The sequence below is a fragment of the Astyanax mexicanus genome, chromosome 15 (assembly GCF_023375975.1).
Source record: "Astyanax mexicanus isolate ESR-SI-001 chromosome 15, AstMex3_surface, whole genome shotgun sequence".
Taxonomy (NCBI): Eukaryota; Metazoa; Chordata; class Actinopteri; order Characiformes; family Acestrorhamphidae; genus Astyanax; species Astyanax mexicanus.
Window position 1 is genome coordinate 14,930,767 of NC_064422.1, and position 27,500 is coordinate 14,958,266.

The 27,500-nt window shown below is 38.4% G+C and overlaps 1 protein-coding gene across 12 annotated transcripts in view; it reads left to right on the forward strand.

Annotated features, from left to right (window-relative positions):
* The window catches only part of rpl38 (ribosomal protein L38), an 888,922-nt gene that overhangs the window by 713,711 nt on the left and 147,711 nt on the right, over positions 1-27,500 (forward strand). The window contains exon 1 of one of the 12 annotated variants that reach the window (XM_049464412.1): positions 26,280-26,284. The exons of the other annotated variants lie outside the window; for them this stretch is intronic. The gene's annotated coding sequence lies outside the window, so the exon portion shown is untranslated. Of the gene's footprint in view, positions 1-26,279; positions 26,285-27,500 lie in introns of those variants that run through there. 12 annotated transcript variants of the gene reach the window in all.

The window sequence follows — 27,500 nt, forward strand, 5'->3', positions numbered from 1 at the left end:
TGAATTGTAGCCTCAGTTTCCTGTTCTTAGCTGACAGAAGTGGCACCCGGTGTGATCTGCTGCTGCTGTAGCCCATTATCCGCCTTAAGGTTGGACATGTTGTGCTGTTGTTCAGAGATGCTCTTCCTCTGCAGACCTCGGTTGCAACGAGTGGTTACTTGAGTTACTGTTGTCATTCTATCACCTCAAACCAGTCTGATCATTCTCCTCTGACCTCTGGCATCAACAAGGCATTTGCTCCCACAGAACTGATATCAGCTCACTGGATATTTTCTCTTTTTCAGATCATTCTCTGTAAACTCTAGAGATGGTTGTGCGTGAAAAAACCCAGTAGATTAGCAGCTTCTGAAATACTCATCAGTCCGTCTGGCACCAACAACCACGCCACGTTCAAAGACACTTAAATCACCTTTCTTCCCCCATTCCGATCCTCGGTTTGAACTGCATGTCTACATGCCTAAATGCCTCTGCTGCTGATGCAGCATTGCCGAGCAGCCAGCACGCTTGGAGGAAAGCGCAGCGGTTGGTTCCCGTACATCAGCTCACAGACGCCCTGTGCTGCAGACATCACCCTAGAAGTGCTGTGGGGAGAGAGCGCCATCCATCCACCCCAATTTTGCTCCCTCTGAGCGCCGGCAGCTTGATGCGGGGGTTTGAACCTGCGACCTCCCGCTCATAGTAGCTGCGCTTTAGACCGCTGGACCACTCTGCACCCCTCTTTTTGTTTTTAAGTTATTCAGAGGTGAACTTTGTGTGTTTGTGTGCTTTGGATCATTGTCCTGCTGCAAAACCCAAGTACACCTGAGCTTGAGGTTACGAACAGATGGCTGTTCTGGACATTCTCCATCAGGATTGTCTGGTAAACCGAAGAATTCCTGGTTCCATCTATTACAGCTGTTCGCTCCACTGCTTAAAATTACAGTAATTCACATAGGTTTAGAACAAGGGCATCATAAACACTTTGTGTTTCCATCAAATGTCAATTTTAGCTAAAACTGTTCACCCTGTCATCGTCCAACCCGTTGTGCAGCTTGCCATAATATGAGAATAGAAACGTAGAAAATATTAAGTAATTATGTTGGGAAATATGATTCCTGTCTAGTCTGAAATCTTATACATACGATTAACAGTCAAAAAGTTTGAAAATCTTATGAATCTTCCATGAAAAGGTTTGAAGGCCAAAAGGAACAGTATTCCGATAATGAAAAGTGTATCTGCGATTCAACGTAGGGTCTGATAATAAAACTCCAGACTGCAGCAGAACTTTGGAACCTGTTGAATAAGAGAAGAGACGAGACGAGACTAGTGCTCCTGAGCTTTAACCCCTATCAGTAAGACTGTATTAATATTAAAGTGGCCTTGATTTCCTGTAGAAGTCTTTCCAGACGCTCCAGTGGGAGTCTTTTCAGTTTACAGTGAATAAAAGGAAGAACGGGTGGGAGAAAATATTGAAATATGCAGACATCAACATATACAGTACATGTTATTCTAATTAGCAAACAACAAATCCAAAAATAAACAAGTTTAAGGGCCTGAAGTTGTCAATAAATCAATGATGAACTGTGTGAAGGCCTAAATAAGGTCAGAAATGATGAAACTCTTCTGAAAAGTTGCTGGAGAAGCGCTCATACTGTAAAACTCTTACCCACTAGAATAGGAGATATTAGTCCATAAACACCCTCAAAAAACACTCCTATAGACTAGAATAGGAAATATTAGTTAATAAACATACTCAATAAACACTCCCATAGACTAGAATAGGAGATATTACTCCATAAACACCCTCAAAAAACACTCCTATACACTAGAATAGAATATATTAGTCCATAAACACCATCAATAAACACTCCTGTACACTAGAGTAGGAGATATTAATCCATAAACACCCTCTATAAACACTCCTATATACTAAAATAGGAGGTATTAGTCCATAAACAACCTCAATAAACACTAGAATAGGAGATGTTGGTCCATAAACGCTCTTAATAAACACTCCCATACACTACATGACTCGTGGCAAACTGCCAATGGCCTTTCTTATGTCTTTCTTTAAAAAGTGGTTTTCTTCTTGTCACTCTTCCTTAAAGTTCAGATTTGTGGAGTGCATGATTAATAGTTGTCCTGTGGACAGATTCTCCCACTGAGCTGAGTGCATTTCTGCAGCTCCTCCAGAGTGACCATGGGCCTCTTGGCTGCTTCTCTGACCAGTGCTTTCCTTGCTTGATCGGACGGCCGTGTTGTGGTAGGTTTGCAGTTGTAGAATACTTTTTATATTTTTTTGATTGATAGATTGAACATTGCTCAGGAGCTTGGGATGCTCAAAGCTTGGAATGTGTTTTCATAACATAATCCTGCTTTAAATCTTGTTGAATCTTGTCCTGTATTATGTTACATGTTTTCCGAAGGTTGACAAAACTTAATTTCTGTAACATTACAGGTTAACCTTCCTGAAACCATTTTAAAACATTGCTAAAATGTTCTTATTGCGTTTTCTGTTAGCTACTGTAGGTAAATAGGGTCTCACAGGGTGTCTTAACCTTTCATAGCCTTAGAGAACAGACACAGACAAACCATGGGACATAAAATGTCTTTATTTATTTCTCCAACATATCTGCAACATTCCTTTCCCACAGCCTGTCATTTTTTACATTTTATTCTTTCACAATTTCGTTGCACTTCTTCTTCTTCATCTCCAAAGCTGTAAATAAAGGATGAGTAGGGCTCAGTAATGTGTGCTGATGAAAGAGCGAAGACCTTGGAGTAACTCCATTGCTTTTAGGGGTAAAGGCTTTATTAAAGCACGCAGCTTCGCATGGCCAGGTACTTTCAAAAAACCACTTAACACCTCCTAAACTCCACCTGAGCACGGAGGTCACCAGCATTATCCCACAGCATGGTTACAGTGTCAACAACAAAGCCTTAAAAGCCGGATTCCTTCAGACAGGATGGCCTTCAACCTGCTTGAATGTCTGATTGCTGAATCAAAGCGAGGTAATAATGTCTCAGATTCTGTGTTTGATAAAGAATTCCAGCACTGCTTAACAGAAGGTCAGATCATGATGATCTGTGTGATCTGTGTGATTTTTTTTTTTTTTTTTTTTTTTTATAAAAGCTCTCTGTGATAAAAATCACACGTTTCTCAAACTGGGTGCTTTGATCAACACTGCAAAAAATGCAGTGATTGGCCATAACATTAGCACCACCTGCCTGATACTATGAATTCTCCTTTCATTTAAAACAATTAATCTTAGCGAATAACAACTTGACAAACTAACACATGACGTGAGGGAAAAAAAAAAGTGTTTCCCAAGGAGCTTCACAAAACAGAAAATAACGAAGAACAAGTTCAAAGAACATCTTCGTTGACTCTTCTCCCAAAAAATCCATTCAATCAAACCAAAAACATGTTTTCAACACTGCCAAATATAAAGTACTTATTCATTTATTTTTTCCAAAAAAAAACGTTGAAATATGATGTAATTAATATCATTATACATATTCTAAAATTCAAAAACAAATGGATGTACTTAGGCATTGATAAAATACTTGTGAGGGAGAGTCACCTGGAATAGTTTTCTCAGCGTCTTGAAGGAAGGAGTTCCTGGAGGTGCTGAACAATAGTTGCTTCTTTTCCTTCACGCTGTGAAGCTCCAGCTCCTCCTAAATCACCTCAAATCACCTTAAATCACCATCTCAGTTCATCAGGTTTAGATCAGGGGATTAATGTGGAGGACAAGCACATTTTTGTTTACTACATTATTCCATATGTGTCTCTTAAAAGTTATAATGTCTTTAAAATGAATCTACAATGTAGAAAATACATGAAATATAACATTGAATGAAACAGTGTATCCAAACTTTTGACTGGTTTTCTACATTTGCAAGCTGACACAGCCCAGAGTTTGCCCAGATGGATGGCCACAAGGTCAGTTAGAAGCTTCTGATTCCCATGCACTGGACCTACAGTACCAGGGATATTCAAAAAAGCATGGAAATATATTTGTATTGTGCTGGTGGGCATTGTGTATAGGTGCATGCATGGCACAGTAAAAGCCTGGTTACAGAATGCACAGACTTGGAGACAGCAACTTTGCTTAGACCGTGAGCATCATCTGCAGGAATTCATTGATTGCATTCATTGCAGCATTAAGTGCTCCAAACCATCTTTGACCATCTGGATATTTTGAATTTCATTTGTAAATCAAGGGAGCAGAGTCTGGAGGAAGAGTGGAGAGACACACAGTTCAAGCTGCTTGAGGTCTAGTGTGAAGTTTCCACCAATCAGTGATGATTTGGAGAGACATGTCATCTGCTGGTGTTGATCCACTGTGTTTTATTATCAAGTCTAAAGTCAGTGCAGTTTTGTTTCCCCACAAAATCTTACAACACTTCATGCTTCCTTCTGCTGACAACTTTTATGAAGATGCCAATTTCATTTTCCAGCAGGACTTGGCACACTGCCCACACTGCCAAAAAAAAGTACCAATTGGTCTTATATAATATTCTAATTGTCTGAGACACTGATTTTTGGGTTTTCATTTCATAATCATTATATAATAAAATAAATAAACACTTAAAATAGATCACTATGTTGGTAGTACATCTATAAAAATATAAGAATTTCACATTTTGAACTGGATTACTGAAATAAAATAACTTTTCAATGATATTCATATTTTTTGAGATGCACTAATATCTACATATATGAGCGTGGTGGTCTGGAAATGAGGTGTGTTAAGGTACAATTCTGGTGTATTGCTATATTGGCAACGTAAAACACAGGTGCACCACTGATTGAATACAACATAGACAGATGTCAACAGTCAGAAGTTCATTTCTATCTTAGTACACCGCCACTCGTTACACACACAAAGGCATGCATCAGTGCACAGACCCAAGTTATACATCAACGTTAAACAAAACAACATTGCTGTTCCTGTAAACACTGCAACATTAAAATATCAATTTGCCAAAGTAATAACGCATCTGGCTCTTAAAGGGAATGTAAGGCAATTGACACACTGATTGGTTTATTTGACGTTATGTCTAAAACCCACCTTGATTAATTAAGAGAATTACTGCATGCCTTTTGCCTGTTTGCTCTAGGGCCCAAAGAGTTTTAAATATACAAGAAGGGTCCTTAAACCTGGTGTGGAAAGAAGCCGCATCCCCAGACTCAAGCTTCTGGTGATAATCCTGGACCTCAGCTCTGTAATCAGGGTTTCTTTTAACCTCTGAGTTGATGGGGATGAAACAAGGTTACCGTATTGTTTTTTATCAGCTTTGTTTGTTTCTCATCTCCAGTTTCCTGCCGCTGGTTTCCTGCCTCAGCTGTGTGGGAGGACAGGACAGGAGCTGTAAAAACGGATGAGCCATTTGTGACGGTAAAGTGCATTAAGCCTGGAGAAGCTTTGGTAAACTCATCCGTCTGCTCCGAGCCCGGCCTCGCTAAGTGCATTTCAAAATCATAAGCTGACTATTGTTTGTCCCTGGAGGAACGCCTGCAGTCTTCCGTCTTTGTTTGCTGGCCGTTTCTCCGCTGTTATTAGTGTGGAAGTTTAGGGAGCTCCGGAAGAGCCGGAAAGTGATAGTTGAAGGCGGGAGTTTTGTATTAGACTGTGGTTTAAGAAGAACTGGAAAAAAAGACATGCAGTTCTATAACGCGCACAATTCATCAACAACTCCATTATATTATAACAGATACAGTGGCTTTCAAAAGTCTTGGATTTCTGCAGCTCCTCCAGAGTGACTATGGGCCTCTTGGCTCCTTCTGTGACCAGTGCTCTCCTTACTCCTTAATCTGTCAGTTTGGGTGGACGACCATGTCTTGGTAGATTTGCAGTTGTAGAACACTTTTTCCATATTTGGATGATGTATTGAACAGTGCTTTTTGGGATATGTTGTTTTTTAAAACCTAACCCTGCTTTAAACTTCTCCTTTAAACTTTATCTCTGACCATTAACCCTCCATCTCTGAGTTCCTTGGTCTTCATGATGCTGTTTGTTCACTAGTGTTCTCTGAGGCCTTCACAGAACAGGTGTTTATATTTATACTGAGACTAAATTGCACACATATGCACTCTATTAACTAGTTAAGTGATTTCTGAAAGCAACTGATTGCATTGGGTTTTATTTGACCAAATACACCTAATCAGATCATTATCAAGCTCCTTCGGAGTAGCAGTTGTTGTGTTAAAGCAGGAAATCCTCTAAATGTTGGGCAACAGGGTGTCAGGACCAGGATTGAAGAACACTGCTGTAGGGAAAACATGTGAATAGTGTGGTTACTGTATAATAGCCATTAAAACTGCAGCCGATGGCAAGCTGCATGAACAGGATTCGAACAATGATCTCCTGGTCATAGTGGAAGTGGCTTAGCACTCAGATAATGCAATTCACCTATTTAAACACACACACACACACACACATTTATTTGATGCTTCCTGTAAAAGTAAGATAAAAGTGGTCCAGCTAATGAATCAGTCATGACTTCATATGTATCATATGCTCTTGTCTTCACCCTCCTAGTGTCAGGAGCATCACAAATGATATGGAAGGCTCATATGAACAGGGATTAAGTAATTGGTCTTCCAAACTGGGGAGAAAATGGGGTATTTTGTAATTTGTTCCTCAACACTATGCAAAAAAAAAAAATGGCACCAACTTCAGTCGGCAGTTCATTTAACACACAGCGTGAAGCTCAGATGGATAAAGGATGTGCTAATTCTCAGTAAAACAGTGTGATTAATAACTATAACTGATATTACCAGTCATGCTTCCAATTACCCTTCTCATATCAGTTCATATCCCCATAAAATATATGATTACTCACGGAGCTGTTTCTGCATGGCTTTCCATAAGTAATGTAGAAGTTCCACTGGAGAAACAAAAAGGAGCAGAATTAGTCAAAGAAATTTTTTTAGAGTCATGCATTTCTTTTTGTTTCACAGACACAAAGATAAGACTTATCAATCAATATGAAAAATAGACTAAAAGTAGCAGATCACCTGAAACTATTAAACTATTACTCTTTGCAACCTTTCCTGTAAAATAGAATTAAGAACTTCTGAAAAAAAAAACATCTGTTTTAGGGTCAGGATTTGCACTGAGGTTAAGGTTGGGACTACAGCCAGGGTTAGGGTTAGGATGTGGACTAAGGTTAAGATTAGGGCCAAGGTCAGGATTTGGGCTGAGGTTAAGGTTTAGATCATGATTCGGACTGAGGTTAAGGTTAGGTCAGGATTTGAACTAAGGTTAAGGTCAAGATTTGGACTAAGGTCAGGATTTGGATTGATTTAGGTTAAGATCAGAATTTGGACTGACTTTTAGGTTAAGATCTAAACCTTTTAGGTTAAGATCAGGATTTGGATTGACTTAGATTAATATCAGGATTTGGATTGACTTTTAGGTTAAGATCAGGATTTGGATTGACTTAGGTTAAGATCAGGATTTGGACTGATTTAGGTTAAGATCAGGATTTGGACTGACTTAGGTTAAGATCAGGATTTGGACTGATTTAAGTTAAGATCAGGATTTGGACTGATTTAGGTTAAGATCAGGATTTGGATTGACTTTTAGGTTAAGATCAGGTTAAGGTTAGGACTATGGCCACTGAGGTTAAGGTAAGGTCAGGATTTGGACTGATGTAAAGGTGTTCAGGTCAGGAATTGGACTGATGTAAAGGTGTTCAGGTCAGGAATTGGACTGATGTAAAGGTGTTCAGGTCAGGAATTGGACTGATGTAAAGGTGTTCAGGTCAGGAATTGGACCGATGTAAAGGTTAAGGTCAGGATTTGGACTGATGTAAAGGTGTTCAGGTCAGGATTTGGACTGATGTAAAGGTGTTCAGGTCAGGATTTGGACTGATGTAAAAGTTAAGGTCAAGATTTGGACTGACGATAAAGTTAAGATCAGGATAGGACTAAGGTCAGAATAATTGTAATTAGGTTTTGTGTTGAGGTTTAGTTTAGGGTAAGGATTTGGACTGAGTTTAGGGTAAGGATTTGGACTGAGTTCAGGGTTAGTACTGCGACTAAGATTTTGTTGAGGATTAAGCTTTGTGTTGAGGTTAGAATTAGGGCCAGGGTTAGGATTAGGATTTGGACTGAGGTTAAATTTAGAGTTAGCTGTTGGGTAAGTTAAATAAGCATATTAAATATATTTTATGTAACATATCAATAGTACAACCACTGAATATAAGTAACACATCAAGAGATGTGCTTTACAATAAAGTGTTAACAAAACAAGCAGATTATAGATCATCTAAGACAATAACAGCTGTTTAATGAAAACATGGTTATTAAAGGCTCCAAAGGCTAATTGTTCACCAGCAAGGATGAAGCTACAAGGGAGTGGTTTCCGATAAAGTGGCCAGGGAGTGTATATCTTTCTTAGTGCCAATATAATCCTCAAGTTCTGCTTTGAGCTCCAACAGAATCAGAGCCTGTCCCCTTACCTCTGTCCACTGCATCTTATTTCTTTTTACCAGCAGCAGAGCCAGCCCAATTCTATTACCCTAATCACACCATTCCATGTCCTCTCTCTCTCTCTCTCTCTCTCTCTCTCTCTCTCTCTCTCTCTCTCTCTCTCTCTCTTTCTTTCTTTCACGCACACACACACACCTACAGTCATACCTCAGACCCTCCCACTACCTTATACTGGGTCATTAGCTCTGTATTACCGTGAGGCTCCTGGGCTCTTTTGTTGCGTCTAATTGGATGATGTAGCACCGGATCAGGAACATGACAGTTCATTCAGAGAGCTGAGTTTAAGCTCCTGTTAAAGAACATCCTCCTCCTGTATATCACACCACAGGGAGGGTCTCAGCATCCGCCCAATAATTAAACCCACAACTACCTCTAATGACCTTTAATCAGAGCTGCAGTTCAAAACAGATGATAATATTGGATTTTTTTTAAGGTTCTCCATTGATGTAAAGCTGTGTGTCCTTCACTACATGCAGTTCATGTTTCCCCAGTTCACCTTGTACACTTTATTCAACAGTATATTTATACAGTGGTCCGATAAAGTGTTTGCCCCTTCATGATTTCTTATTTATTTTGCATGTTTAAAAACAAGACTTTGATCATGCCACTCTGAAATCATCATTTTGTTGTTCTTAAGCCATTCAGAGGTGGTCTTGCTGGTGTGTTTTGGATCATTGTCCTGCTGCAGAACCCAAGTTCATTTCAGCTTGTGGTCCCCTAATAAAAAAAAAGTAGATTAAAGTATATTAAGCATTATAATGCTATAGTGCACTAAAGTTTTCTTGTAGCCACATTATACTTTAATTGCATAAAAATAGTACAAAAGTCTTACTTAAATTGTGCTGAGTGTACTTAACTGTACAAAAAATACATTTGAACATATAACTTCATGTATGTAACCTCATATTTTAAATATGCTTACAGTAAAATTATGATACATTTAATGAGTATTACAACTGTATCACTATTATACATGAAGTATATTAGAAATCTCTTAAGAATTGATGTTAAATACATTTACATTAGAGTACAAACATGCTTCTAGTTCCTGTCTTTTGTTAAGTAGCACACTTCTAGTATACTTCTGTATAAAAAATTATTTTAATATATTATACTACAATTTTTAGTGTTGCAAATGTACTTTTTTAAAGTTACATGATACATTGCACTGTAAGTGAACTACTGTAACAGCTGATTTTAACACACTTTGCGATAAATTTACAAAAAAAGTATATTTGGAAATAAGTATTTTAGACGTATATTGAATTACATTGAACTTAAAGTGTACTTCATAGTAGTCTATTTATTTAAATAAACTATATTCTTTTTAATAAATATGATCAAAATTAACTTTAAAACACTTAATGAAAGCATAATATTAATGTATTTTTATTATATATTTTAAGTAAGTACTTAAATCTGTTATATATTACAGCATACTTATACATGTCGTAATATGTTGTAAGTACAATTAAGTATATATATATATATATATATATATATATATATATAATTTTTTTTTTTTTTTTTACAGGTTCACTAACAGATAACAGGACATTCTCCTTCAGGACTGTTTGGTAGACAGCTGAATTCATGGTAATATTTATCATAAAAATTCTTCTAGGTCCTGAAGCAGCAAAACAGCCCAAGACCATCACACTACCACCACCATGTTTTACTGTAGGTTTAAGGTCTTTTTCTGAAATGCAGTGTTACTTTTACACCAGATGTAATGAAAATTCACCTTTACAAAAAGTTCACTATTTGTCTTGGCAGTCCACAGAGCATTTTCCCAAAAGTCTTGGGGATCATCAATATGTTTTCTGGCAAAATTGAGACGAGCTTTAATGTTCTTTTTGCTCAGCAGTGGTTTTCGTCTTGGCACTCTGCCATTCAGGTCATTTTTGCCCAGTCTCTTTCTTATGGTGGAGTCAGAAATGCTGACCTTAACTGAGGCAAGTGAGGCCTGCAGTTCTTTGGATGTTGCTGTGGGGTCCTTTTGGACCTCTTGGATGAGTCTTCGCTGTGCTCTTGGGGTAATTTTGGTCGGCCGGCCACAATTTGACATTTGTGTATAATGTCTCTGTTTTTGGTTTGCTGTAGTTTTAAAACTTTATAATTAGCTTTATATCCTTTTCCAAAGTGATACATCTTAATTACTTTCTTTCTAATTTATTACTGAATTTCTTTGGATCTCAGCATGATGTCTAGTTTTTGAGTATCATTTGGTCTACTTTGCTTCATCAGACAGGTCCTATTTAAGTGATTTCTTGATTGAGAACAGGTGTGGCAGTAATCAGGTCTCGGTATGGCTAGAGAAATTGAACCCAGGTCTAATAAACCATAGTTTTAAGTTATGTTTTAACTGCTTTGTTTGTTCTCTAAACCTAAACTCAGTCTTTTTAACCCTGCCGAGTATAAAACTCTATATTTTGATATCTTTTTTTTTCTGTTTTCTGTCGAAATCATTTGCCTGATACAGGGGTTGGACTATGAAACTGAAACACCTGGTTTTAGACCACAATAATTTATTGTAGCGACAGACAGTTCTGGAGGAAACAGGAGAGTTGAGGTGCACATTGAATTCTGCCGTGATTTGATCAGCCGTGGTTTTATGTTTTTTGGATACAATCTGGGTTAGCACCCGAACATCCCTTTCTGACAGCTTCCTCTTACAGCGTCCACAGTTAATCCTGTTGGATGTGGTTGGTCCTTCTTGGTGGTATGCTGACGTTACCCTGGATACCGTGGCTCTTGATACATCACAAAGACTTGCTGTCTTGATCACAGATGCTCCAGCAAGACGTGCACCAACAATTTGTCCTCTTTTGAACTCTGGTATGTCACCAGTAATGTTGTGTGCATTGCAATATTTTGAGCAAAACTGTGCTCTTACCGTGCTAATTGAACCTTCACACTCTGCTCTTACTGGTGCAATGAATGAAGATTGGCCACCAGACTGCTCCAATTTAGCCATGAAACCTCCCACACTAAAATGACTGGTGTTTCAGTTTCATTGTCCAACCCCTGTACATTTATATAAAATAGAGTTCTATTCCCTGGGACCTGTTTTTGCCCTCCAAAGGTTTTGGAACACTGGGTTCAATCCCTTTATTTCTGCTGTAGAGTGAAAACATTTGAGTTTGACATTAAAATATAAATATAAGATTCACATTTCAAGCTTTTATTTCCAACTACTTCAATCTGGATCTAATAGACAGATCCTTCTGCACCTTCTGTCTGAACCCAACAATTTTTCTCATGAGCAAAAGTATGAGAACATGTGACTATCAGGTCAGGTGTGTTTTGTTGTTCAGGTGTGTCTTGTAACATTAACTATTCAAACAATAAACAGCACACATTTTCGGATTTGGGTTTTATCTGTGCAGACTAAGCATTTATTTAAAAAACAGAGAGCTATGAGAGTCTATGGCTGAAAAAAACAAGCAACTGTGAAGCTGAGAGAAGATGGAAAATCAATCAGAACCACTGAACAAATATTGTCAATAGCCAGAACAACTGAATGGAATGTCCTGAAGAAGAAAGTCATCACTGGTGTACTAAGTAACAGATGTTGAACAGGTAGACCAAGGAAATCCACAAGATTGTGGATCCAAAATCCAAATCCAAAAGGATTGTGAATGCTGTAAAGGAAGACCCTAAATCAACGTTTGTGACGTCGGCAACAATCTCCAGAGAGCAGTAGTGAAGGTAGATATCAATCTACTGTTCACAGAAGACTTCATGAACAAAAAGTACAGAGGCTTTACTAGACAGATGAAAACCACTAATTTGCAATAAAAAAGGAAGACCAGGCTAGAATTAACCAAGAAGTACAGAGACAAGCCTGTGGACTGATTATGGACTAATGAGACAAAGATTACCCTGGATTACCAGTGTGATGGAAAGGTAAAGCTAACGTTTGGAGAAAGAAAGGATCTGCTCATGATCTCAAACATAGCAGCTCATCTGTGAAACACAGTGGAGGTAGTGTCATGTCTTAAGTTTGCATGGCTTATTCTGGGATGGGCTCGTTAATCTTCAATGATGTAAAATGAATTTAAAAGTCTACAGAAACATTTTCTCTGTGAATTTAAAGAAAGATTCAACAAAACAGATTGAGAGATTCTTCATCATGCAGCAAGATATTGACCCAAAACCCACTGCAGCCTGGAAAAGCATCACAGAAGAAGAATGCAGAAGGAAAGTCAAGTCAGTGGGTCACTTAAGTCTTATAAACTTAAAGTAAATTAAAATTAATATATTTTAATACTTTTGCTTAAAAGAAAAATTGGTGGTTTCAGACAGAAGGTTCTTTCTTCTGAACTGTGTATCAGATGTACATCTGTGTGTATTGAACCCAAATGTTTTCAGTCTACAGCAGAAAAAAATGGTATTAAAGGAGGTTGTATGTTGTATATTCTTCTATTCGATTACGTTTATTTAGTGCTGTACAGCTCTGGAAGTAATTAAGAGACCTATTCAGTTTCTGAATCAGTTTCTCTGATTTTGCTATTTATAGGTTTATGTTTGAGTAAAATGAACATTGATGTTTTGTTCTATAAACTACAAACAATATTTCTCCCAAATTCCAAGTAAAATATCGTCATTAGAGCATTTATTTGCAGAAAATGAGAAATGGCTGAAATAACAAAAAAAGATGCAGAGCTTTCAGACCTCAAATAATGCAAAGAAAACAAGTTCATATTCATAAAGTTTTAAGAGTTCAGAAATCAATATTTGGTGGAATAACCCTGGTTTTTAATCACAGTTTTCATGCATCTTGGCACGTTCTCCTCCACCAGTCTTACACACTGCTTTTGGATAACTTTATGCCTGCACTCCTGGTGCAAGAAATCAAGAGTTCTGCTTGGTTTGATGGCTTGTGATCATGCACCTTCCTCTTGATTATATTCAAGAGGTTTTAATTTAGTAAAATCTAGGAAAATTATTATTTTTAAGTAGTCTCTTATTTTTTTTTCCAGAGCTGAAAAATAAACGTAACATTTCTGTAGAGTTAAACCAGTAGTGTAAAGTCTTGTAACGTTAGTTAATCTCAGTACACTGCTTCTGTGTCTCTCAGCTTGTCCAGAAATGCATGTGTAATTCGTGTTCTTGAAGTTCGGGGGGAAAAGTGTAAAGAAATACCAACTCTCACACAACCCTGCTTTAATCTAATGAGCTTATTTAGCAATTTAGACTTTCCTTGTTGGTCTGTATGTCATTAAATGTTCTGACAGTGTAAAAACTGAGGGGGTTTTCAGCTCTGCGTATGAGAGTTTGGTGAGGGAGCTCTTTGAGGGTATAATGATTTTGGAGGTGATTAAAAAGCCATTACTAGAACAACTCTCTCAGGTAATTTGTGAGTTAGTCATTCAGAGCCTGTTAGAAGTAGAGAATAACTCAGGCTCAAAGGAATAAATGTAGCTTTTTAGATGGAGATTTTATACAGGATTGCCCAAATGGGAACGTTATTGCTCTAAATATTCCGTATTTTACAAATTACTTGAAATCTACTGTGACAGACTGTATGTTGCTGTTAATTTTGTCTTTGTTTTATCTTTGAGTTGGTTCACCACGTCTATTAAAACACACAAATTTCCCTATTAAAAGGGTCGTTAATGCTTAGCACCCCCTGTTTATAATGGCATACCTCAAGGCCCTATTGTAAGCACTGCTTTATTCTATTGATGGATGGATCCCCAGCCAATGCATACTATTTTTATTATTATTATTATTATTATTATTATTATTATGCTGTCGGTGAAATTGAAGAACATCCTAAGCACAACTGCTTCAATGAAAGGAAGTCTACTTACTTTACTTACTGGGGACATTGTGGATTATTGCTTACAGTAAAATGTCTATACCATATCATGTACAGGGGTTGGACACTAAAACAGCTGTCATTTTAGTGTGGGAGGTTTCATGGCTAAATTGGAGCAGCCTGGTGGCCAATCTTCATTAATTGAACATTGCGCCAGTAAGAGCAGAAGTGAAGGTTCAATTAGCAGGGTAAGAGCACAGTTCTGCTCAAAATATTGCAATGCACTCAACATTATGGGAGACATACCAGAGTTCAAAGGAGGACAAATTGTTGGTGCACGTCTTGCTGGCGCATCTGTGACCAAGACAGCGAGTCTTTGTGATGCATCAAGAGCCACGGTATCCAGGGTAATGTCAGCATACCACCAAGAAGGACCAACTACATCCAACAGGATTAACTGTGGACGCTGTAAGAGGAAGCTGTCTGAAAGGGATGTTCAGGTGCTAACTCGGATTGTATCCAAAAAATATAAAACCACGGCTGCTCAAATCACGGCAGAATTCAATGTACATCTTCCACCAGAACTGTCCGTCAGGGCAATTAATTATTGTGTAACTCGCTTATTATGTGACTTCTGAAGGCAATTTATTGCACTTTATTTTTTATATTGGGTTTTCAGAGTAGTAGTAGTGAAATACTTGTGCACATCACACTTCTCAAATTTTTATTTGATTAAACTTTTTGAAAACCATGTATAATTTTCTTTCTACTGCACAATTATATCCTTGTAACGGATATAAATACTTTTGCAAGCCACTGTGGATTCTATCACTCAAAGAACCCTTGTGTATGTACACTGTTTCTGATGCCCCTGTAAAAGGCGTGTAATGATAAAATCACTCGCAATTATGCTAACGTAATTTTTCACATCTACAACCATTAGTTCCAGTGTGACATCTCATTTCACGTATTCTTAATTAAGACCTCTTAAACACGTCACTCCCAGCTGTCTCCTTTACCACAAAAAGAGGTGATGAGAGGGAGAGATAAACTGCACTTCTTCACTGTCCGTCCATCACTCCATCAGTCGGGTATATACATATATATATAATGTATGTATGTATGTTTATGCAGCACGTTCACACTTTCGAAAATGGGGATCTAATTGAAGTATCTAATTCAATTTTCGTCCTGGTTTCTCCGGCTGACTGCAGAGCGGATGACGTGCTTTTCTTCGTCCTCAGAGACCTTCTGTCTCTGGTTCTTCTTCCTCTCCCTCATTCCATTCTGCTGTGATTGCAATCAGACCAGAGCAGAAGATCAGAGGAACTTGAGTGGATTTGCTACCTAAACAGGTCTGAAAATAGACTGATTAAAAAAAGACTTTTACAGGGTGGGAGATCCTGAGATCCTGCTGTATTTCTCTAGGTGTTGCTGTGTAAGATTAATCTTCCCTATTAATTATTGACAGCTTTCTTTTACACTATGTGAACAAAAGTAGGGATGAACTTATATATATATATATATATATATATATATATATATAGTTATATATATAGTTATTTATATATATATATATATATATATATAGTTTTATATATATATATATATATATATATATATATATATATATATATATATATATATATATATATTTGACAACTAGCCTCTTAACATGCCCTGGCCCGCCGGCGGGCCAGAAATCCGCATGAATTATTAAAATCATATTTGCTTGTGTTTATCTGAGTAACTGTAGGGTCAATATAGACAAGCTATATACCATTTAAAAGCTTAGAATCTCAGCTTTTCAGTCATCTAGGTCATTTTATCTTTATATATTCTCAAATATTAACTATTCCCGTGTTAATATACCTTGCAGACAAGATTTTAAGAAAAAAATAGTTATGATATGAATATTCATATTTTTCATAACGACATAGTTTACCAAAGGGGGCTAAAATATACATCAAACGAACGGGCAGGCTCTCGGGATTACGGGGATATACGCCTTTCATCTCTAAAGTGTACCGTTACTGAGTTACAGGCAAAAGAGTAAGTTTTTTAACTTCAGATTCATCTCATTGGAAAAATTAGAGCAGCGCTTTGAGGAGCCCCTCACCCCGCCCTCGCGGCTCAGACCGAAACACAGGCACTCACCCCGTTCAGCAGAGTGAGAGCTTCAATCCGATACCAAACTCGACCTGATACTCCTCTCCAGTCTGTAGAAATCCTCAGGAAAGCGTAAAGAGTGCTCCCAAAAAGCGGCGGATCATCTTATTAATGCCTTCACTAATTAATTCGTATAAACTGAACCGTATGTCCGATCGCTACCGTTCCAAAACTTCCTTACTCCTCGGAACCTTACCTAGCGACTGTGTCGTCACTCAGACCTCTCGGCCAATCAGAGGCGGAGAAATGGAGTCAGGAGCGGCGATAGGCCGAATTTAACCGCTGTCGTCAGGCTCTGACCAGTCAAAGAGAGCCTTCTGCGAGACTTCACACTTGTGGCTTATTCTATGGCCCAGTAGAGAGCGTGTAAGGCCCATTTAGTGCAGGAAAGGTAGTCAGTCACGTTTTTTAAAGGCTTTTTGTCAGAATAGGCCTGTTCTTTGCTGAAAGGTTATTATTTACTGTAGGTCCAATATCTTTTAAACTATAAGACCTTTTAATTCCAAATTTTACAGGGTGAAAGTAGACCACTAATGGAACAAGTTTAAATAAAAAAATGTTTTCGACCACAAGAACTGACCAAGTTATAGGCTCTAAAACATGAATTTTAAAGTAAAATTTTGAAAAGCGCCTAGATTTTTTTTGTTGTTTTTATCATATTCTTTCAACATTTTTAAGTATTTCTAATAAAACTTCAAAGGCTTTTAAATAACAATACTTCATGAAACTGTCTCTACTTTATATCCTGTTTGAGTATAAGGCCTCAAGATTTGTGTGTAAAATTCAGCGGAAAATGGCAAAAACAGGCCTGGAGGTTAAGAGGCTAGAAGTATTAGGCGAGAAATCACAACAAAAGGAATAATTTATACAGAACGACTAATTTATGTTATATTATATTTCAGTTTCCTCTATGATTTCTTTCAGCAGTGTGTAAGGCGTCAGTCTGCGCTGCTAGCTGTCAGCAGAGGGTGAAGACAAAAATGAACGGTCAGTCAAGGGAACTCCAAATCCCAGAGATCCAAGAGGTGAGCAGAGCAAACCAGGCACACCTGTGGGCACTGGTATACAATGCAATTTCACATGCATTGAACACTGCAGCTTACTTATTGATGTGGCAAATAAAAAAAACAAATATGCATTTAAAGTGGCGCTCCAAGCTGTGAGGAAAGTTTGGATGAAAAGCGGCGAGAAATAATCTACCAAAACCAGCCGCAACTTTTGCTTAGGTCTGCCAGTGAATCCTGACAGCAAGGAGCAGTGTCAAAAAATCAACTATCAGCCACGGGTTTAAAGAGAACGGCATAACCTCCACAAAGCACCATGCATTCTCCTGTCACTGAGGCAGAGCCAATATAAGCACAATATAGGCTTAGCTACCAGTAGCGAATTTACTCTCGCAACTTTTCCTGGTAGACTGTATTTTAACAGTGTTTACGGTATGTAATGTTATTTGTGTACATAGTCTATTTAAATAAGTGTTTCTGTAACATCTTTCTGTTTAAATGTATCACGTTGCACAAAGTGGAAACTGCAAATTATAGTCAGGTGCAGCCTGTTTATGTACAAATTCTTTTTTTTTTTAAATGATTGGGTGTGGCTCACATTCAGGTGCATTTAATAGCCCAGAAATTACAGTAATTCCATGGCAAGCAGTGCATTCGTGTCGCACCTTTGTAGAGGGGTGACTTGTAACAGAGGGGAACCAAAAAGGAGGAGAAAAAAAGGAAAAGGAGAAAATGAAAGACAACAAGTCTTTCCTACGATCCTTTTCAAGTTTGTTTGTTTATCCTTTGTTTAACGTATGTGTGTTATAACTGATTATTAATGATTTTTAAGGCATTTACATCCTAATTAGTAACCATTAATAAACTAATTGTAAACCATTTATAAACTCTTCGTAAAGGTAGTCTTATCTTTAAAGTGGTACTCACAAAACTGTACATTTACAGTTGACTGTCAACTCTTTGGAAAATTAGCAATTTGCTCCTTAAATAACAAATCACATTTTTTTAGGACAAAAATAATGTAAAATAAGTGTTGGTATTTATAAAATATTGCCCTGCTCTGTTGTCATGAGAACAAAGCCTCAAATGTACCCAGAAGGGGTTCCTCCAGGATTAGGGTGGGGAGCCACTGAGCCGCAGAATTGAATGCAGCTCACTAAACTCAATATGGTAATTAAGCAGTGAGTTTTGTTTTATCAGGTGTGTTTGAGGAAGAAGCTGTACTGAAGCAGAGCCTCCGGGGCTTCGCTTCCTCCATGCTGGCGTTCTTGGAAGCTCCTTCAGGACAGGATCTGTTGCAGAAACCGACGTACAGACTGATCCTGAGTTCTGTTACACATTCTATGAAAAGATAAAGAAGGAGCTCGCAGAATAAAAGGAGATTAATGAGAGCAGAAACCTTCCCTCAAACAGTGGCTGACCTTTTGTACCAGTGTGTGAATCAGAGAGAGGATACAGATATTAATTCCAGCACACACTTCCCTAAATCTCCCCTAAATCCACACATCCAGCTGAGGTTGGTGTGCTGGCAGGTCTCCACCCCCTCAGTGCCAGGTAAAACCTCTCCTGCTGAGAAACGGCAGGCCTGGACCGACCCCAAGTGGCTGAAGAGCCTTCGTTTTTTTTTAAGTTCACAGTAGCTGCCGGTCTGTGATCATTACCCAGCTGAACACACTGCACAGAGGGGTAGTGGATGGGGAGGGGCTGGCACACCACAATTGTGCACCCCTGGAGTACACATCAAGATACACAATCATTGGAGAATGCAATATAATTGGATTTTGACTTAAGTTACTTTTAAAGCCTTGTTTTTTTTTTTTTTTTTTGAAGTCTTTAAGACGTGGACTTGTTTGTGGTGGTTGCTTTGGGTCATTGTCCTGCTGCAGAACCCAAGTACACCTGAGCTTGAGGTCACAAACAGATGGACAGATATTCTTCTTTGGGATTGTCTGAGAACAGCAGAATTCCTCTTTCTATTTATTACAGCAAGTTGTCCAAACCCTGAAGCAGAAAAGCAGCCGCAGACCATAATACTACCACCACCATGTTTTTCATTCAGTATGATTTCATTCAGTTTTGCCTTGGAATTCTTCACCCAGACATTATTCTTGAATCATTAGCACTGACCTTAACTGAGGCAAGTGAGACCTGCAGTTCTTTAGATGTTGTTTTGGGTTCTTTTGTGACCTCCTGGATGAGTTGTTCATGCCCTTTTTGAGTAATTTCGGCTGGCCGTCCTGCCGCTCCTGGCAAGGTTCACCAGTGTTTCATGTTTTCTTCATTTGTGAATAATAGCTCTCATCGTGATTTGCTGGAGTCCCAACGCTTTAGAAATGACTCTGTAATTTTTCCAGACTGACAGACTGATGTTTTCCCAACTGTTTTTTTTTTTTTTTTTTTTCTTCAGATCACGGCATAATGTGTTGGTTTTTGAGATCTTTTAGCTGCTTCGTGTTGTCAGACAGGTTCTGTTTAAGTGATTTCTTAATTCTACAGGTCTGGTAGTAGTCAGGCCTGGTTGTGGTTATTAGTGAAATTAAACTCAGCTTTCCAAAAACTGTGGTTAATCGCAGTTAAGGACTAAATTTAGATTTGGATGTTTTTTTCCTTATTAAATGAAATGGTTTATTAAAAAGTGTATTTTTTTTAGATTTATTCAGGTTATATTTGTTTGATATTAAAGTTTGTTTAATAATCTGAAAAACTGTAAGTTTCACACCAGTGTATATATATATGTCAGGAATACCCAGGCAGGGTGACGAGGAAAGCGGACACAAGTGCAGGTAGGGTGAAATCAATAAATAATAATTTAATTAATAAATAACAAGTAGCAAAGAAACAAGAAACAAGTAAACACTTAAATACGGAACAGGGAGATATATACAAGGAACAAGGGAGTGAACCAAATAAATGAAACTAGATAAACAAATAACCAATAACCAAAACAAACCAGTAAGACTAGAGAACAAAAACTAAGCAAAACAAGAAGTACTAATGATAAACAAACAGGGAGTAAATAAACAAAGAAACAAACGAGGTAAGAACACAAAGAAACTAGAAACTACCAAGAATAACCAAGAAGATAAACAAAACTAAACAGGGCAGGGATATATATATTTACAAGGGAAAACAAACAAGAAGCTAATACTAGACAGGGAAAAACTAGGCTGGACAATAATAAATAAACTAAGCAGAAAGGAACTAAACACTAAGCAGAGAACTGGGGAAACGAGGAAAAAACAAGAAACTAGAAAACTAAACAAGAAATAAACACGGAGCAAGAACTAGGGCTATGAAACGCAGAGAAACACAGAAAGACAAAACAACAGGGGAAGGTGCAAAGACCGACGGAGACAAAGTGGCAGAGGAGGGCTATTTAAAGAAACAGGAAACACACTATAATTGGAAACACCTGGGGAAGGGGCGGAGCTACAAATGAGACAAGTGGTGGAAAGGTACTTAGACGGGAGACACAGGGGAGCATAGGTCACGTGGGGAAGACACACAGAGACACGAGACGAGACCAGGATGTGACAATATATTGTTATGCATTATTTAAGCAGGCAGCACTTTAGACATGGCAAAAAAAATAATCGCTCCCCATATAAAAAAAACTGTATAAAATGTACAAAAACATTCATTCAGAGTAAATCTTGAAAAAGGTATTGTTAAACAGTGTTAATAGGAAATTTAAACAGCCATGCTGCGACACAAAAGAGACGTTATATTGATATTGACCCATAGCTGCATTGTGGTTGCTGGGCTGTTGATAGGTGCTTGCCTAGCAGTTGCTGCTTTACTGTTATTTTGCAATGCAAACCGCCAGTACACACACACACACACACACAGTATCTCTTGTTATTATTGTTTTGGACTGTTTTTTTATATAATATTTTTATTTTTTAGACTTTAGTCAATACAAACATATAATCAGCATGAATATGAGCATCTTTGAATACCTTTTACATAGCAAAACAAAAGACAAAAATATAAATTTCAATAATCATAACAGCAAACTATAGTATTAGGGCTGAGATTTAGGTTTTATCTGTGTAGACTGTGCATTTAGAGTCTGTGCATCTAAATGTTTTACTAGAACTATATACAGAGGTTGGACAATGAAACTGAAACACCTGGTTTTAGAGCACAATAATTTATAGTCTGGACAGACAGTTCTGGTGGAAACAGGAGAGTTGAGGTTCACATTGTATTCTGCTGTGATTTGAGCAGCCGTGATTTTATGTTTTTTTGGATACAATCCGGGTTAGCACCCGAACATCCCTTTCAGACAGCCTCCTCTTGAGTCCACAGTTAATCCTGTTGGATGTGGTTGGTCCTTCTTGGTGGTATGCTGACATTACCCTGGATACCGTGGCTTCTGATACATCACAAAGACTTGCTGTCTTGGTCACAGATGCGCCAGCAAGACATGCCCCAACAGTTTGTCCTCTTTTGAACTCTGGTTTGTCACCCATAATGTTGTGTGCATTGCAATATTTTGAGTAAAATTGTGCTCTTACCCTGCTAATTGAACCTTCACACTCTGCTCTTACTGGTGCAATGTGCAATTAATGAATATTGGCCACCAGGCTGCTCCAATTTAGCCATAAAACCTCCCACACTAAAATGACAGGTGTTTCAGTTTCATTGTCCGACCCCTGTATGTCTGTCTATATGCCTATTCATTCATCATACTGTATGTGTCTATGTCTTATACATTCCCCACCACCAATGGCCAACCTTCCGAATGGAGTTTTTTTTTCTGTCCAGAAAACTGAAGCTAACTGCTCTCGTTCTGCAGATACTGGTTAGTAAACCACAGCTGACAGGAACATTCGTCTGGAATATATAATGTCAGGTTAGATTCAAACTGATAGACTATTATTTACCTTTCCACTCAAAAACACAGGGCATGATTTGTTTTTCAGAGTTTGTGAAAACGAGTTCTGGCATCAGTCATGCACTGTTAGGAGAGCAGGATTTGAGGGAAAGGTCTGAGGCTGAACTGAAGAACATCTACAGCCATGTTCAATAAAAGACACCTCAGCTTTGATTGATTTTAAGAAATCCTAAATAAGTGATTGTGTAATCCTGAACGATCACGTCAAAAAGTGTGTTTGAGGTTTGGATTGATGTGGAGAAAAAAGTTTTTTGTAGACAATGATGATGTTTGGTGGAAAATGATGAGATGTGGTCGAGAACGATGGTATGTGTTGGAGCATCTTGCGAACATTGTTGGTGTTGTTTTGTGGAAAATTAGTGTTTTTTATTGCTTGAACAATTCAGATCAAATAAAGCAGAAAGAAAAGAATGAGAAGAAATTGGAAAAAGAGAAGACAGTAAAACGATGAAGTATTGATGCTCTCTTCTTTTGTCTTTTTCTCCGTTCTCAACACAGAAACTCTCCGTCCTTCATGTTCTCTCCTCCTCTAAATAAAGATCAATGTTTGAAAAGCTGCTGCGAGTAACATCCTGCACTTACAGTGCCCTCCATAATTATTGGCACCCCTGGTTAAGATGTGTTCTTTAGCTTCTCATAAATTGAGTGGAAAAAAAGAGTAAAATACAACCTTTAACTCAAGTGAATTTATTCAGTAGGAAAAAAATCCCACATTAAGAAATAATTATTTAACATCAAATCATGTGTGCCACAATTATTAGCACCCCTGATGTTAATACTTTGTACAACCCCCTTTTGCCAACAAAACAGCACCTAATCTTCTCCTGTAATGTTTCACAAGATGGGAGAATACAGAAAGAGGGATCTTTGACCATTCCTCTTTGCACATTCTCTCTAAATCATCCAACGACCTGGGTCCTCTCCTCTGCACTCTCCTCTTCAGCTCACCCCACAGGTTTTCAATGGGGTTGAGGTCTGGGGACTGAGATGGCCATGGGAGGAGCTTGATTCTGTGTGCGGTGAACCATTTCTGTGTAGATTTGGCCACATGTTCAGGGTCATTATCTTGCTGAAAGACCCAGTGACGACCCATCTTCAGCTTTCGGGCAGAAGCCACCAGATTTTGTTTTAAAATGTCCTGGTATTTTAGAGCATTCCTGATGCCATGCACCCTAACAAGGTTCCCAGGGCCTTTAGAAGAGAAACAGGCCCACAGCATCACTGATCCCCCGCCGTATTTCACAGTGGGCATGAGGTGCTTTTCTGCATACTCAGCTCTTGTGTTACGCCAGACCCACTTAGAGCATTTGTTGCCAAAAAGCTCTATCTTTGTTTCATCTGAACAAAGCACACGGTCCCAGTTGAAGTCCCAGTACCGCTTAGCAAACTCCAAACGTTTGCGTTTATGATTGTGAGTGAGAAATGGTTTCTTCCGTGCATGCCTCCCAAACAGCTTGTTGGCATGTAGATAGCACCTGATGGTTGTTTTGGAGACTTTGTGACCCCAAGAAGCTACCATTTGTTGCAATTCTGTAACAGTGAGCTTTGGAGAACTTTTTATTTCTCTTATCATCCTCCTCACTGTGCGTGGTGGCAAAATAAACTTGCGTCCTCGTCCAGGCTTGTTTACCACTGTTCCAGTTGTTTTAAACTTCTTAATAATTCCTCTGACAGTAGATATGGACAGGTGTAGGCGAGTAGCGATTTTCTTGTAGCCATTGCCTGACTTGTGAAGGTCAACACACATCTGCCTCACTTGAATGGTATGTTCCTTTGTCTTTCCCATGTTGAAGATAAATGGCCTCTGTGTCACGTAATATTTATACCCCAGGGAAACAGGAAGTTGTGAATTACTAATTAAATGTTCCTACATACTCTGATCAACTTCGTAAACTACTGTAGAAGTGACAGAAATACTTTTATTAAATTTATTTCCTAAGAATTGTTAGGGGTGCCAATAATTGTGGAACAGGTGATTTTATGAAGAATAATTATTTCTTAGTCAGGGATTTTATTTCCCCCTTAAAATTTACTTGAGTTAAAGGTTGGACTTTACTTTTTTTCCCATCGTGGTCCTATATTATTTTGAACAAAACTCAATTTATGAGAAGCTAAAGAACACATCTTAACCAGGGGTGCCAATAATTATGGAGGGCACTGTAATTACAGCATCTGTTTCCATTAATATTCCACTGTAATTTACTCTTCATTCTCTCTCAATGCAGCTTTTAGCCTCAGTCCACTTATTTAGCTCATTTGATGATTTATGGCTGTAATATATTCATAGATTTCTGCCTTTGCGGGATGGAAAGACCAAAGCATTTCGTTTTAGATTGAATCTAATGTGAATGAAGAACATTTTGGAACAAATACTCATGGACTGCAACTAATGGAAATAAGATCAAGACTAGAGTTCACCTCATATAGAGGACACGGAAGATACCAACAATCTACACCAAATACCATCAATTTTTACCAAACATCAACGTTATTTACTAAACACCATTATTCTCTACTTAACAGAATCATAATTTTCCACCAAACATTAACATTCTCTACCAAACACCATCATTCTCTGCCAAACATTAACATACATCAACTAAACACCATCATTTTCCACCAAATACAAACATTCTCTTCCAAACATCACCAAATATTAACATCCTCTCCCAAACAAAAATTCTTCACCAAATATTAACATCCTCTACTAAACGCCATCATTCTCCACCAAATATTAACATCCTTGTTACGTGCATCTGCACGTAGAATGTGTTTTTCTGTCTTTCTCTCTCTGTCTGTCTCTCATTCTTCAAACAAACACCAGCATTCTTCAGACACCACCATTCTCTGACCAGACACCAGCATTCTTCAATCAGACACCGCAATTCTCCGACCAAACACCACCATTCTTCAAACAAACTCCACCATTCTCCAATCAGACACCACCATTCTGAAACCAAACACCAGCATTCTTCAGACACCACCATTCTCTGACCAGACACTAGCATTCTTCAATCAGACACCGCAATTCTCCGACCAAACACCACCATTCTTCAATCAGACACCGCAATTCTCCGACCAAACACCACCATCCTTCAAACAAACTCCACCATTCTCCAACCAGACACCACCATTCTTCAACCAGACACCACCATTCTCCAACCAGACACCACCATTCTTCAACCAGACACCACCATTCTCCAACCAGACACCACCATTCTCCAACCAAACACCACCATTCTTCAATCAGACACCACCATTCTTCAATCAGACACCACCATTCTTCAATCAGACACCACCATTCTTCAAACAAACACCACCATTCTTCAAACAAACACCACCATTCTTCAAACAAACACCACTATTCTTCAAACAAACACCATAATTCTCCAACCAAACACTATCACACTCCACCAAATACAAACATTCTCCACCAGACACCACCTTTCTTTCTATCTTGCCTTTTTAATCAGAAGCCATAGTGGGTGATCTCCTGTCTCTCGTGTTCACACCTGTGGAATGCTAAAGCAGGAGTGTGTGTGTGTGTGTGTGTGTGTGTGTGTGTGTGTGTGTGTGTGTGTGTGTGTGTGTGTGTGAGTGTGTGCTAGTTAGAGTTGAAGGGAAGGTTAGAGCAGAGGTCAGAGTGAATCTCTAAGGATGTGAAAGTGTCTCAGAAACAGCTTCGGAATAAAGTCAATAAATCCTATCTGCTAAACATTGTCTCCACTTGCCATTATGACTGTGAGGGATAAACACTGCATGAATGTTTAAATCTGCTGCTGGAGTGTGTGAGAGTGTGTGAGTGTGTGTGTGAGTGTGTGTGGAATGACCTCTGCTTATCTTCAGAGTTCTTCATCTGCTGAATGCTGAATATGGAGGAAAGGCTGAATTCAGATGAAACACAGAGGCTGATTGGGGCTCAGTGGAGTTCAGGTGCTGAATATTACAGTGCGGGCTGTAGTCTCATTAAGTCCGGGATAATGTGAAGGAAATGCATAAAGAAGAGCTGTGACGCGACACCGTGAACCAGACCGAAAAAGAACCAGAGATATAGAGTTTAATAGCCCAGAGGAAGAATAGCTAATCTGACTAGTAATTGTTAATTAAAGTGCTAATTAAATAAGAATAGAGCTGACCAACGATCTGCAGTTTTAGTTTAGATTAGCTAAAATATAGACACATCCAGGATATCCAGCATAATGTCCAGAGTATGTAAGACATCAGTGAAAAGTTACTTTATTTCTCATATATAACTCATAATATGTAGGTGTATTACACGCAGAGTGATCTATTTTAAGCGTTTATTTCTTTTCCTAAGATTTTCCAGGAAAACATTGCACTGACTTTAGACTTGATAATAAAACACAGTGGATCAACACCAGCAGATGACATGTCTCTCCAAACCATCACTGATTGTTGAAACTTCACACTAGACCTCAAGCAACTTGGACTGTGTGTCTCTCCACTCTTCCTCCAGACTCTGGTTCCTTAATTTCCAAATAAAATATAAAAATTACTGATGATCAGTGATGGTTTGGAGAGACATGTCAAAGCAAAGCAGACCAATATCCAGAAAAGTAATGTAATTGAAATGTCTCAGTCTGGAAAAGGTTATAAAGCCATTTCTAAGGTTTTTGGACTTCAGCAAACCACAGTGAGAGCTATAATTCCCAAATGATGAAAATGTGGAACAGTGATGAACCTTCCCAGGAGTGGTCGGCCAACCAAAATTACCCCAAGAACACAGTGACGACTCATCCTAGAGGTCACAAAAGACCCCAACATCCTGAGAACTCACTTACCTCAGTTAAGGTCAGTATTCATGACTCCACCATAAGAAAGAGACTGGGCAAATTGGTCTGCATGGCAGAATTTCTAGACAAAAAACACTGCTGAGCAAAAAGAACATTAAGGCTCGTCTCAATTTTGCCAGAAAACATCTTGATGATCCTCAAGACATTTTGGAAAATATTCTGTGGACTAACGAGCCAAATGATGAACTTTTTTGCAGATCTGATGTAAAAGTAACGCCACATTTCAGAAAAAGAACATCAAATCTAAAATAAAACATGGAGATAATGCTTCAAGACCTGGAAGTATTGCTGTGATAAATGGAACCATGAATTCCTCTGTCTACCCAAAAAGTCCTGAAGGAGAATGTCTGGCCATCTGTTT